Source organism: Lontra canadensis, unplaced genomic scaffold (genome assembly GCF_010015895.1).
Source record: "Lontra canadensis isolate GAN:19392208 unplaced genomic scaffold, GSC_riverotter_1.0 scaffold57, whole genome shotgun sequence".
Lineage (NCBI taxonomy): Eukaryota > Metazoa > Chordata > Mammalia > Carnivora > Mustelidae > Lontra > Lontra canadensis.
This window is the reverse complement of record NW_022631051.1, coordinates 205,423-219,389: the sequence shown is the minus strand read 5'-3', so window position 1 is coordinate 219,389 and position 13,967 is coordinate 205,423.

Sequence of the window (13,967 nt, the reverse complement as noted above, 5' to 3'; positions counted from 1 at the left end):
CTATATAATCTTCATTATGTTTAAATGTATCTCAGTTGTCGTTACATGCGATGTTGGAGTTTTCCTTCTCTGGACAATCTAAAATGATAACAAAGCTGACATTCTGCATTTAATTCATCTTTAGAAGATGAGAGGAATTCTCAAATAGGATTTTTTTTTCTTGAAATAATATGGCCTAATTGGAGTTAAATAGCAAATAATCAAAATTCTTAAGAACTATTTTATTCACTCACTTTATCAGACAAGTCTGCAGGTACAGCCTTTTGATACTCTCTAATCTCACTTATTGTCCTTTGTATTAATGCTTAATTTTTTATAAATATTTACAGACTCAAAAAGGACATTTTATTCTTTCCTAAAGTTCTAAAATTCTGTCTTATTTATTTGCACTATTCAATGTCAATCTGTTGTCTTATTTAAACTCTTTGAAAGTTCTTGGTGATGGCTTTTGTTTACAAACTTAACTTTTACTGCATTAATTATTACAACACTTTTTTTTACAGTGGTAAATACAAATTTATACTTTAACTGAAAGAATTGCAACATAAAACACTTGGGGGAGGTATTTCTCTCCGAATTATATTTAGAATGCCTCCTGTGTTTACAAGTGACTTCAGATATTAGCACTCAATGTCTTGCCTTGTTTGGATTGTGGGTGTTTTCATGCTGATTAGCTATGATGATAGCTATTTAGCCTAATCAGAATTCGCAGACCTTTTCCCTAAAAGGCTGGAAATGAAATACTTTTGGCTTTGCAGGCCAATTTCTGTTGCAACTTATTCAACCCTGCCACCTAGTGTGAAAGCAGCCATAGACAATTATACGAAGGAATGAGTGTGGTGGATTTCAATAAAACTTTATTTACAAAACAGAAGAGAAGCCAGATTTGGCTGATAATTTGCAGACCTTCCCCCTGCTTGATAAGTGATTGTGCACAAGACTCAGAGTGCCAGGGCTGAAGGTGAACTGGCATTTGACTGACTATTCAGTCTTCCACAGGCCTAAGCTGAAGCCAAATGGTGATGCAGGATAGTTGGAAGAAAGGCAGGTGGGGATAAGGGGCCCTGCCCTAAAAGGAAATCACCCTTAGCAGGATCTTACACCACCCTGGAAGGAGCCCTCCACCCTTTCCCACGTGATAGGCAGATGACAAAAACCTGATTGGGTGACAGATGCAGGGAGGGTTAATGAGATTAAAACAGCCCACCAAAGAGCGCATAAAAGCCCCTAGATTTAGAAACTTTGGTGGCAACCTTCGGGTCCCCTCCCTCTTCTGGGGCTTCGTACTATTGCCCAATAAACTTTGGCTTTGCTGCCCACCACTCTGTCTGGTCTACTTCTTCATTCTCCGAAGCAGGGTGACCAAGAACCATGAACACCGAAGGAGAAGAAATCCTGTAACAGTGGCAGAATTTGGCAGAACATTTAGGCCAAACTGATGTACAGAGCTTCTAGAATATATACTAGTATGAGCAAAAACAAGTAATAGGCAGTCTTGGTTCCCTCTGGAGAGGAGATTGGGGTAGATAGACTTTCTTTTCTTTTTCCATCCTTGTTTATGAATTTTATATCATGTGCATTTTACTGCTTTAAAACAAGTCAAAGAACATCTCCTCACTAAATGACTTGGGGTACATAGAATGGGAGAGTTTGATGTTTTTGTATCAAATCCTTGCTGTTGTGGTATTTTCTTTTTAACTGAAAGATTAAAATTAGCAGACCTCCTGAAATTCCCTGATGCTGATAATATGTGGCAACTCTTACTTAGGATAATATGACTTAGTCTGTTTTCTGGCACACTGCCATCACTGCAGACTCAACCTAGGGGTGGGGGTTGGAAGGGTGGGGGGTGTCAAAAGGTACAAACTTCCGGTTATAAAATAACTAAGTCATGGGGATGTAATGTATAGGTTGACTATCGTGAATGATACTCCATTGCATATTTGAAATTTGCCAAGAGAGTAGATCTTAAGGGTCCTCATCACAAGAAAAAAAAAAGTGTACCTTTGTATGATGACAGATGCTAATTAGACTTACTGTGTCCATCATTTCACAAGGTGTACAATATACAAATCTCAAATCATTATGTTGTACACCTGAAACTAATACAGTGTTACATGTCAAGTATACCTCAATAAAAAAGTAAAATAGAATTTAAAAAATCATAGAGTAAAAAAAAAAAAATCAACCTGGAATGCCAGTCCATGTGTTCAAAAGAGTGTAAGAAGCACAAATAAGGAACATATTGGACTAAATAAGATCAGAAGGTGAAACGGTTTATTTGGTTCCTTGATTATGTTTTTAGTCATCTCTTATCACAGTGATCATATTCTTGACAATTTTTTTTTACCAAAAATTATTTTATAATTCTTGATAATACTGTGCTGTAAATCAGAATATTTATCAACAAACCTTGGAGAAATTTATTAATGACTGAAGTGTCTTGAATACTTATAATGAGCCAGACATTATGATAAGTGCTTACCATGTATTATAATAAATGCTCACAACAGCCCTCTAAAGTGGGTGCTAATGTTATCCTCATTTTACAGATGATAAAAAATTAGGCTTAAGGAGGTTAACAATTTTGTGCAAAACAAGACAGCTAATAAGTTCAACTAATAAGCTGGTAAGCTCTGAGATTTGAACCTACACAGCCTGAGTAGAGTCCTTCTTCCTCTCAGTATTTGACCCGATGAGGGAGAGGATGGACTGGATAATTCAGGAAGCCTTTCAGATTGGCTGTGGAATGCACTCGGTGACCTCCCAGTGTGTAAGGGGTGAGAACAGTTACAAGGGGCCCCAGAGTCACCTCCCTAAATGTTATTGACCGAGGACGTTGACTACAGTTGGCATTCCATTTCTGACCAAATGTCATTTGGGCTCCAGGGAAAAACAGTACTTTTCATAGCATCCATAAAACTTGTTCAGGTTTTACAATTTATTGGTGTTAGTGGACCTGCTCACTGAAAAATGATTGTAATGAAAAGAAATCAACATCACTAGTTCAATTCCTCCTCGAACCTAAAGGTTTTAATGCAGTGAAAACACTGCAGGGTTTCTCAAAATGCTTTGGAATGCCCATGAAGACACACTCAGAAGCAGGCTGAACTTGGGTGAGGGCCAGATGTGACAAGAGAAAAGAAACAACAGGCAAGATCAGAAGGAAGTGATGAGTGCCGAAGCTAAGGCCTGAGGAGCCAGAAGATTATCTGCAGAGCATGAAGCAATGTGTACCACTCACATATGTGGCTGTAAAGAGGAAATAATGTAAACATTTTAACAAGGAGGCTCCCTCAAATCCTTGAAAGCCTGTGTTTACCCTCTGAATGACCGAAGCCCATAAAAAGATAATATTCACAACCAAGCCAGTACTTTGCTGCAAACCAGGGCTGTGTGAGATAAGCCCGCCAAGGAGATGGGAAGGTCAAGGTCATGTGGATTGTGATGGCCCAGCAGGCTCTTACTGTTGTGCTTGAATGTTACTCTGTTTTTACTTTTTTCTTCTTTTTTGCTGAAGTCTGGCTTTATAACTGAAAACAGAGCACTGAAACTTATAAATGCTTTACAAATTTTATTTCCATTTTTCTTGTCCAAGCTCCAGTTCCTTCAGAGCCTGGCAACTCTATGGTCATCTAATTAATCTGAAAATCCAACATAATTGGTCTGTGAATGGTGTCATGTATGAAAGTGTAAACACCACACTCCTCCCCAGAGTTTAAATTCACTGGAGTGCTTAACCGCTATGCTTTAATGTCCTGGCTGTTAAATGAAATAACAGAGATCCAGATTACCCAGTGCCCACCAAGAATGAAAGTACACTGCAAACCCCACCGTGACTGGGGTTCACTGTGGAAACGTAGGGCACTGGATGTAGTTCAGTGGTTTCTACACCCACTTTACATCAGGATCTCCAGAGGTTTCCTATGAAGCATATGCCTGGGCTCTCTGCTGAGAGATTCTGATTGGAGGGGTCAGAACAAGATACTGTTTTAACCACCCCCCACCTCGACCATGTGCTTCTGAGATTTGGGACTGGGTTTTGAGAATTGGTGTTAGCAACTGATCTTCACAACCTCTGCCCCTATTCTTATCACCCAGGCCTTACCTTGCTTGCCTCATGCCCCTGCCCCAAGGCCCTTCCTTCTGGAGTCTTGTAGTTGTTTCTCTTCTGGTCTTCTGCCCAATCTAGGCCTTCTTCCCTGTCACACTGGCATGTCCTCCAACTTCACAACTACCAAATACACTCCCTCCTGTCCTTAAAAAGTATTTTTACGGAGCGCCATTGGTATAAATTGGGCAAAAACTTTAAATGGAAGGGCTATAAGGATACCAGTAGAAAACTTCCAGAGTGCTTAAAATATGCATTTTGGAAGGAATATTAAAAGTTAAACAAGAAGAAGTGATAATAATTAAAAAATAAAAGTTACAGAGGAAGGTTGCTTTGTGTATAAGGAGCCTCCACTTAATCCAAAAGATCTAACCACCAGTTGAGAGGGGACACAGGGTCAGAGTTATGACATCATGGGGTGAAATCATCAAAATCCAGACAGGAGAGAGCTCTAGAGTTTGCTAGTCTGAATGTGGTCTGTGGTCCAATAGCATCAGCCTCACCTAGGAGCTTACTAGAAATGAGATCTTGGGCTCCCTGACCGATCTTCTTCTTCTTCTTCTTTTTTTTTTTTTAATTTTTTAAAAAGATTTTATTTATTTGACAGACAGAGATCACAAGCCGGTAGAGAGACAGGCAGAGAGAGAGGAGGAAGCAGGCTCCGATCATGACCTGAGCCGAAGGCAGAGGCTTTAACCCACTGACCATCCAGGCGCCCCTAAAGCAGAATCTACTTTCAAAATAAGATCTCAAATTGATTTGTGTGTAGTTTAGAAGTTTGAAAAGTATACTGTACTGAACGAGACACTCAGTATCTTCAACAAATAAATTGTGAGGGGAAAAAAGAGAGAAGGAAATGTATAGATTAAAAGAGATTAAGGAATCTATTCAACAAGATGCAATGTGGGGGTTTGTTTGGATCCTGATCTGAACAAACTAGCTGTAAAAAAATTTTTTTTTGAGATACTTTCCTTTTTTTTTTTTTTCAGGTTTTTAATTTGAATTCCAGTATAGTAAATATACAGTGTTATATTAGTGTTAGGTGTACAATATAGTGATTCAACAGTTCTATACATACTCCGTGCTCATCATGATAAGTGCACTCTTAATTCCTTCCAATCACCTATTTCACCCATCCCCCTGCCGTAACCATCAGTTTGTTCTCTATAGTTAAGAGTCTGTTTCTTTATCTCTTTCTATTTTTCCTTTGCTCATTTGTTTTATTTCTTAAATTCTGCATATGAGTGAAAGGATATGGTATTTATCTTTCTCTAACTGACTTATTTCACTTAGCATTATATACTCTCTAGCTCCATCTATCTTGTTGCAAATGGGAAGATTTCAGTCTTTTTTATGGCTGAATCATATTCCATTTTATATATATATTCCATTGTATATCTTCTTTATCCATTCATATATCAATGGACGCTTGGGCTGATTCTGTAGTTTAGCTATTATAAACAATGCTTGCAATGCAATCTTAACACTAAGTACCTTTTTAGTGTCCTTAGGTACTTAACACTAAGTACCTTTTTAGGTCAAATAACAGTGTAAAGCCCTAATCTCTCACAAGACTGGCCTCCGTTCAGAAACCAGCCCTTGGGGCCCACTATAACCAGAAACATACAACAAATGAAATTCTATGGAGAGTAGTTCAGTGTAGCCAAATTGGTGTATTACAAGGCCACCACACCAATTAATCAGTGCCTGGAAATAATTATTTAAGGGCCAAACAACTGCATAAAGAAAGCCTAGACACACATGGCAAACCCAGCCCACACAGGAAACATATTTGCTTTGTCATGAATTATTCCTTCTTCCCTCCAGTATAAGAGCATGAGATCTCCCATCAATTCTCTCTGATCTGGATTCCATCTTTTTATGCTTTCCCAAGGATCATGCTTCATCAATTAACCTCACAAAAACGTTCTCATTAAGAGCACCCGTTACTTCTCTATTGTCAGGTCCAATGGACACCTATTATATTTCATTGATGCAACAAACTTTGTTTCTTCTTTCTTGAGACTCTTTGCTCTTAGCTTCCACCACATCTCTTGCATTACCTAGATGCTTTCCAGAGTGAATGTGGCCCAGATGGCCATCAAGCACCTACCATTCAAAAAAGTTCAACACTGAACTCATCATCTTCTCCTTAGAACTCTTTCTCCCTGAACTCTCCACCTCTCACTTTTGTACCTCCACCCACCCAGATACTCAAGCCAGGAAGTGGATGACCCTAGATTCCTTCCGACTCCCATAGATGTGTCCTACATTGGTTTCTTTAGGACTTCTAGAACAGTCACCAGCAGCTGCAGGTGTCCCACAAAATCAGTAACTACTTGCACTTTCTCCCTTCATGCTCTGCCTCTCCTGGCCTTAGTTCCCTACTCTTGGTTAAGTTTGAACTATTTTCTTACTTAGTCTTTGATCTCACATATGCTTTGATGCTGTCTGGTCACTTCTCCTAAACTCATTTCAGGTCAACCTGCAGTGATATCCTAACCCCTTGTTGTCAAGGAAGGAAAATCAGAGTTGTCCATACTGTGGGTTTCATCTCTTTTCTTGCCTTTTCTGGCAACTGCTGCCTCACTTTACCATCTCATCCCTTCTCTGCCGAAATACTTCAGAGGCCATTTACCTGGTCCCCTTCCTCTAATGTTTCTACCCCCGATACATTCTCTCTGCTGCCTTCAGTTATCTTTATAAAACACAAATCTTATTAAACGATGTGATTCTCCAGCTTTGGATCTACTCAAATGCCTTAGTTTGACATTTAAAGCCCTTTATCAGGCACCTGGGTAGCTCAGTTGGTTAAGTCACTGCCTCTGGCTCAGGTCAAGATCCCAGGGTCCCACAACAGGCTTCTGTCTCTGCAGAGAGTCTTCTTCTCCCTCTAACCTTCTTCCCTCTCATGCTCTCTTTTACTCTCTCTCTCCCTCTCTCAAATAAATAAATAAATAAAATCTTTAAAGCCCTTCATCTTTCCTTGATACTTCTGTCCTGTCTCAGATCTTATGTTTTGTTTTGTTTTTTAAAGATTTTATTTATTTATTTGAGAGAGAGACAGTGAGAGAGAGCATGAGCGAGGAGAAGGTCAGAGGGAGAAGCAGACTCCCCATGGAGCCGGGAGCCCGATGTGGGACTCGATCCTGGGACCCCAGGATCATGACCTGAGCCGAAGGCAGTCGTCCAACCAACTGAGCCACCCAGGTGTCCCAGATCTTATGTTTTCAATATGCTGGCAATTTGTAGTTCCTCATGAACCATGGTCATTTCTCATTTTATACTATTAACTCTTTCTGAAATGCCCCGCACTCTTCCCCACACCCGCTCTTTTGCCAGCAGCCAGCAACAGCACACACACCCATCACCACCCCCCACATGGCCTGCTGGCACCCTCCCACATGCCCTTCCAGCCTCAACTTGATCACTTCTTTGATCAGCACAACCCTAGGCTGGTTTGAATGCTCATGGAAGATGCCCCTATGTTACCCTAGCTTAGGTTATATAAACACTAGATGATAAAAATCCTATACATTAAAAAAAAAAGATTTTATTTACTTATTTGAGGTGGGGAGGGGCAGAGGGAGAGAGAGAGAGAATCTCAAGCAGACTCCACACTGGGTGAGGAGCCCAATGCGGGGCTCCATCTCACGACCCTGAGATCATGACCTGAGCTGAAATCAAGAGTTGGATGCTTAAGTGACTGAGCCACCAAGGGGCCCCTAATCATATGCATTTTTTAAAACTCTATTTTTCCCCACTAGATTGGGAACTTTTTCTAGTCCTACATCTCTAGAGCCTAACACAGCTTTTGGCCTATGGTAGGTTTTTCATACACATTTATTAAATGAATAACTAACTAAGTAACCTAATAAGATAAACTACATGAGATATATGGCATCTATGTTCTGTCCTTTGACCAGTCTCTTTGTTCTGGGCTGTGTGCAAGGAGGGAGAAGCGATCATGCTGGAGAATCTGGAAGGAACTGGAGAAAGCCCTGGATGTTCAGGAAAAGTTCAGGCTCTCTCTGCCTGCTTCTCTGTGATCTCCGTCTGTCAGGAAAAGTAGATGAGTGCCCATCTCGTAGTGGTGGCAAGAAGTGAAGCAAGATGACATAACCAAAGGGTTATATGCAACTGGATATTACACTTGCCTGAATGCCTGAGGGGCGGGGAGGAAAGAGGGTCTCCACAAACTGCTTCTTCAGTATCTTCGTCTAATTCATTCATTTTCTCAATTCCCCACTGCTCTAGCCTTATTTAGGTCAGGTCCTTCCAAGAGTATGGAGCTTTCAGCAACAGGAGCAGAAAGATGTCATCCAGGCTCAACCAATACAGACACCAAAGTCCTCAACGTCTTTTCCATAGCACTGTTATCAGGAGCCCCCCAAACTCATGGCATTCAAGAGCGTTTTGCTACATGGTAACATATTTTTGGCAGATCTTAATTATCTCTGTAGTAAAACAATAGTGTTTTACTATTTACTAAACATGCCACATTAATCACTCTTCCATCTGAGGTAACAAGCAGGATTTTATCCCTTTTGTGGAAAAGGAGGAAGTGCTTTAGGGGACTACTTTTAGATTGACCCAGCATTATAGGATATATCCTCTTGTTGATTATCAGAGTTTTAATTTTTAATAGGAAATGCAAGCATGAATTCCAAATTCTCAAAAAAGTATTTACAGTGAAATTAAGTCTCCCTCTCATCCTTGGCCCATGGCTACCCAAGTCCCTCCTCAATAGCAACCATCTTCTTGTACATCTTTCCAGAGACATTTGATGCATTTATGTTTGCATGAATACATGTGTGTGTGCCCACAGATCCATTCTGAATAGGAATATGATTTCTCAATGTGGTATGAACTCTATCTGGACTCCACTTTAAACCGAGGCCACAGATTTCCATATCCGCTTGCCACTCCTGGCCTCTGTGATACAATGAAGCATAAAGGCTGGGGAAATGCACTGGACCTCTGCCTCTACCACCCTGACTACCACTCCCCCACAGGTCATGGTCAGTCTGTTGGTCAGAGGTAACTGCCACTGGTCAGAGGTAACCCATTCTGCTGCCTACTTCCAATTTAGCCCAGATGCAAAGAAAGTAGGGTGACCTCTTTGTATTGTCTAAATCAAACATGTCTTTTCAAATAAAAGAAAAATGTGCCATAGAAGACTTTAAAAATTGAGGTCTGTTTTGAAATATTCAAGCCAAGTAGCAAAGTGGTGAAGGTGACAGGCATCTGGAACACAGGTGGAAAAAGAAAAAAAATCCAGGGATGCCTGGGTGGCTCAGTGGGTTAAAGCCACTGCCTTCGGCTCAGGTCATGATCCCAGGTCCTGGGATCGAGCCCCACATCGGGCTCTCTGCTCAGCGGGGAGCCTGCTTCCTCCTCTCTCTCTGCCTGCTTCTCTGTGATCTCCGTCTGTCAAATAAATATATAAATAAATCTAAAAAAAAAAGTCCACCACAAAAACCATATGCACACATACAAAGATGGATATATACTGAAAAGATAAGCAAAAATACTAACATTTTCAAACTCCACAATTGTGGAGGGATAAAAGTACTTGTTTTTTGTCTCTGAAATGCTTTTGTCTGTTTCTGCTTTGTACAAATTTGATTGTGTCCATTTCCCCTCCATTTCACTTTATTCACTCAGTTCTTGGTCAGTCCTGCCTATTTGAAGGGCCAGCCTGGATTTGCACATCTTTCCAGTGTGACCATCTCAGACCGGTGACGGGTATTCCTTCACCCACTTTCTGGGTAGTACACAATGGATTTGCTTGAGATCAACCAGTCAACTACTAATCATGGATCTCCCACTCTGCATGGCAAGGCTGCTAAAGGGAGGTTCCTGCTCTGGTTGGGTTGACGTTACAGAAGAGGCTGGGGCTCTCGACTCTGTCTTTTATCAGGGAAATAGCCAGACTCACAAACAAGGTATGTGTGTTCTGTGGTGGTGGTGGGGGCGGGGAGTTCCATGAATGTGATATAGTTTAAGAAGGATTCTACCAAAAAAAACCTCCCTGGTTCTCTTAGAGACCTGAAATGAGGACAGGTTGAGAGACAGAGACACAAATCTTTTTTCTTGGGAAGGTTCTAAAAATCACTGATTAAAATCTGCCATTATGATTGGTCTCTGAGACTGCTCTGTTTATTCCCATGGATGCAGGCATTGTTCCCTGTTTGTCTCTGTTACCAGATTCTTCTCTTTGTATGTCCTTTCAAGGTTTGGGCCCCAAAGGTGTAAAAACTCAGTGTGGGGAAAAGTGAGAGGGAGAGTGCTGAGCTCGGGAGCGATGTAAAAACAATGGGGAAAAGCTCTTGGGTTGGACACAGCAGCCAGTTCTGCCCAATAAACTGGGTGAGGGGGAGGAGGCCATGGAAGCTAGGGAGAGCCCGGAGTAGGAGGCTAGTTCTGCCCACAACTGCCTGTGATGTCTCCAGGGAGATTGGAGGGATCAGAGGCCTTAATCTTCTGACCTGAGAAGTGGGAGCTTCTCTCCAGATGCCTTTCCGCAAGCAGACCCACCTTCAGTGTTTATAACCTGGTAAGGACCTAACATAGAGAATAGGTTGAATTTCTTTAACTCCAAAATAAGCAGGAAATCTTGAATATTTTCCATATATTCAACTTTTAAATTAAGGTTTTAAACCTTGTTTTAGAGAGAGAAAGAGAGCACACAAGCAGGCAGAGGGAGACAGAGAAGCAGGCTCCCCGCTAAGTGGGTAGCCCGAGGTGGGGCTTGATTCCAGGCCCTTGGGATCATGACTTGAGCTGAAAGCAGCCACTTAACTGACTGAGCCACCTGTTTGCCTGAGCTCTTAGTTACCGTTGTTTCCTGGTTTGAAAGCAAACAATGGTAGTGCTGGGAAAATAAGCATCATTGTTAGAGCATTTTATAAAAACCATCTTTGACCTCTTTGGTGAGCTGTTAGGCCATCAGCTGTAGCCCCAACACAGCCACAGAGAACAGCTGTGTTTGGGGTTCTGGGAAAGGGAGAGAACTAACCTTTATTACGTGCATCCAGAGAGCTAAGCTGTCAGACACTTCTAGAAAGTAGGTTCAGAAACTCTGTTATCCACAGCACTCAGACATAATGTCCACTTTAGTAATTAAGAACCGAATAAATAGGTCACACATAAGAAGATAACTTGAGAAAAAGTACAATGAGCATAACCTCCTAACTTGAGCCATTGTTAATTTCCATTCAGATTATTACAAAACGTGAATCAAGTATTCACATTCAGTTTTGCTGTGCTGGTTAGCAACGTCCGTGAGGAAATATGCTTCGTCATCATGTTCATTCAGAATGGGTTGTCTGAAAGGCAGGATTGTACACTGGGAGCAAAATCAATTGCAGCATAAGCAGTACCAGTAAAAGATTAGGCTGCCTTCCTGCAAGACCTGTTGAAACAATTTTTATTCTTAAACACACCCATTCATACACACCCCACAACATACTCCTGGTATCCTTCTGCCAAAACACTTCAGATCTGTTAACTTCATTTTTGGTTCTAATGGTATTTTCTTTTTTTTAAGATTTTATTTATTTATTTGACAGACACACACACACAGAAAGAGAGAGGAAACACAAGCAGGGGGTTCGGAGAGGGAGAAACAGGCTTCCCGCCTATCAGGGAGCCTGATGCCGGGCCAGGACCATGGGATCATGACCTGAGCCAAAGGCAGACGCTTAACGACTGAGCCACCCAGGCGCCCCTCTGATGGTATTTCTAAGAGGTAGAGTCAGGGAACAGCTACACTAAGAAGCTGTCTTGTGGTCATTTGTGTTGGGGCTGATCTTAATAAGCTTAGCTGTGTGACTTAATAGAGTATATTATATAGAACTACTAATAGAAATGGCTCTCAACATTCTTCAAGTAGTAGTAATATTCATTCATAGAACATGATTTTACAAAGTATTTTGATACCCCTCCACTGGCTCTGTGCCTTGATCTTCTCCTCTCTAAAACAGAAGTGATAATGATAATACTGACTTGCACAAGAGGACCCTGTCAATAAATGGAGGTCTCAGGGCTTATGAGAGCAAAGGCCATAATCTTACTTCCATCAAAATTCCTTACTTCAGTGTGAAAATAACCAGAGCATTGCTGAGGTCTTGGCATTTTCCAGACAGTCAATAAGTATTTGTAAGTGGATAAATGATTGATTCATTGATTGAATGGATGAGTGAACGAATGATACAACATTGTAAAAAGGAGTCTGAGAGATTGCTCCCTGGATTTTGGGGTTCACAAAATAGTATGAATTTCACTGCAATAGACTTTTTAAAATTAATTCTTTCCCTTTAAGAAGCAATTTTGATAATGTTACAGCATTGTTGGGACTAATATTCTACATATTTATCCTTTTGCTTTATCACTCAAGTTCATTAAGGACTAAGTTACGACTGTAGCAAGAATCATAGTGCCATCTAGTGACACTTCTGATTATTGTCTCTAAAATTATATATGACAAAAGAAGGTGATGTCTGCAATCTGTGATCCTCAGCATTTTTCTGTTCAAGAAAACTTTTCTCAGAATTTCAATATGTGATAAACTTTCACATTCTCATTCATATTTACCCATGATATATTTACAGAGCCTATTCATACAAGATTTTTCAGTAGTTTATATTTCAAAGACTGTTTCTTATCTTTTAAGATTTACCAGTTTTGAATGGCAACACTGATACAATTATTTTTCAGGATAAATAATATTATATATATATAGATAATAAAACATCCTGCTTTCAAAAACATTAAAATTTTTTTAGAAGATTTTATTTATTTGACAGACAGAGATCACAAGTAGGCAGAGAGACAGGCAGAGAGAGGGGGAAGCAGGCTCCCTGCTGAGCAGAGATCCCATGATGCTGGGCTCAATCCCAGAACCCTGAGATCATGACCTGAGCAGAAGGCAGAGGCTTAACCCAATGAGCCTCCCAGGTGCCCCTAAAATATTTTTTATAAAGTCAACTTACAATCAAGGAAATTAACTATTTATTCACATATGGATTGCTGAATTTTAAAATTTAGTTCTATGCAATTATTTTATTAGAAAAGATAATCCATTAGATGTATAATTAAATATAATTTCATTTTTATAAATATTAATGGTTTTCATATATATGATATAGAGTATACATAAATTTACAAATTAGAAAAAACTTTGGTTAGGCTACAGATATTATTTAATTAGGAAACTACAGGTTCAATGAGAAGCCCTGTAGCTCTTAAAAAGCTTGAAAGCTAGTCTTGGTTCAGATACTGTCTAGTTATATCAAGCTGAGCAAGTCAGGGAAATTCTGCAACTCAGTATTCTCAACTGTAAAATGGGTTAACAATACCTACCTTATCCACCTTCCAGAGTTTTGGAACTTCTTTCTGATGGTAAGAAACTAATGGTGTTATTTCCAATAATCATTTTCCTGGGAGGCCAGGTTCTGGAGCTAGACTGGCTGAACTCAAGGTACAGCTGCATTGCCTCCCAGCTGTGTAACCTTGTAAGTCACCTCTCTGCACCTCAGTGCTTCATTTGTAGAACAGGTGTAATAAAAATACCCACCTCAAAGGGCGGTGGGGTAACATGCTTAGTAAATAGTCAGTACAGATTTAACTACGAGATTGAACCACACATCCCAGTGTGATACCCAAAAGATGAACTGTCAACTTGAGATCATCACTATGTGGTTCTCAAAAAAGGGAAAGCTACTAGAGAGTTTTCACCATCATCACCAGCACTTACTGAACACCAGAAAGGAACACGGTCCTAACTCAGGTGCCTTACAGTACTGGATTCCACAACTCTCTTTAGAGATCCTATAGACGAAACAGAAAGGGA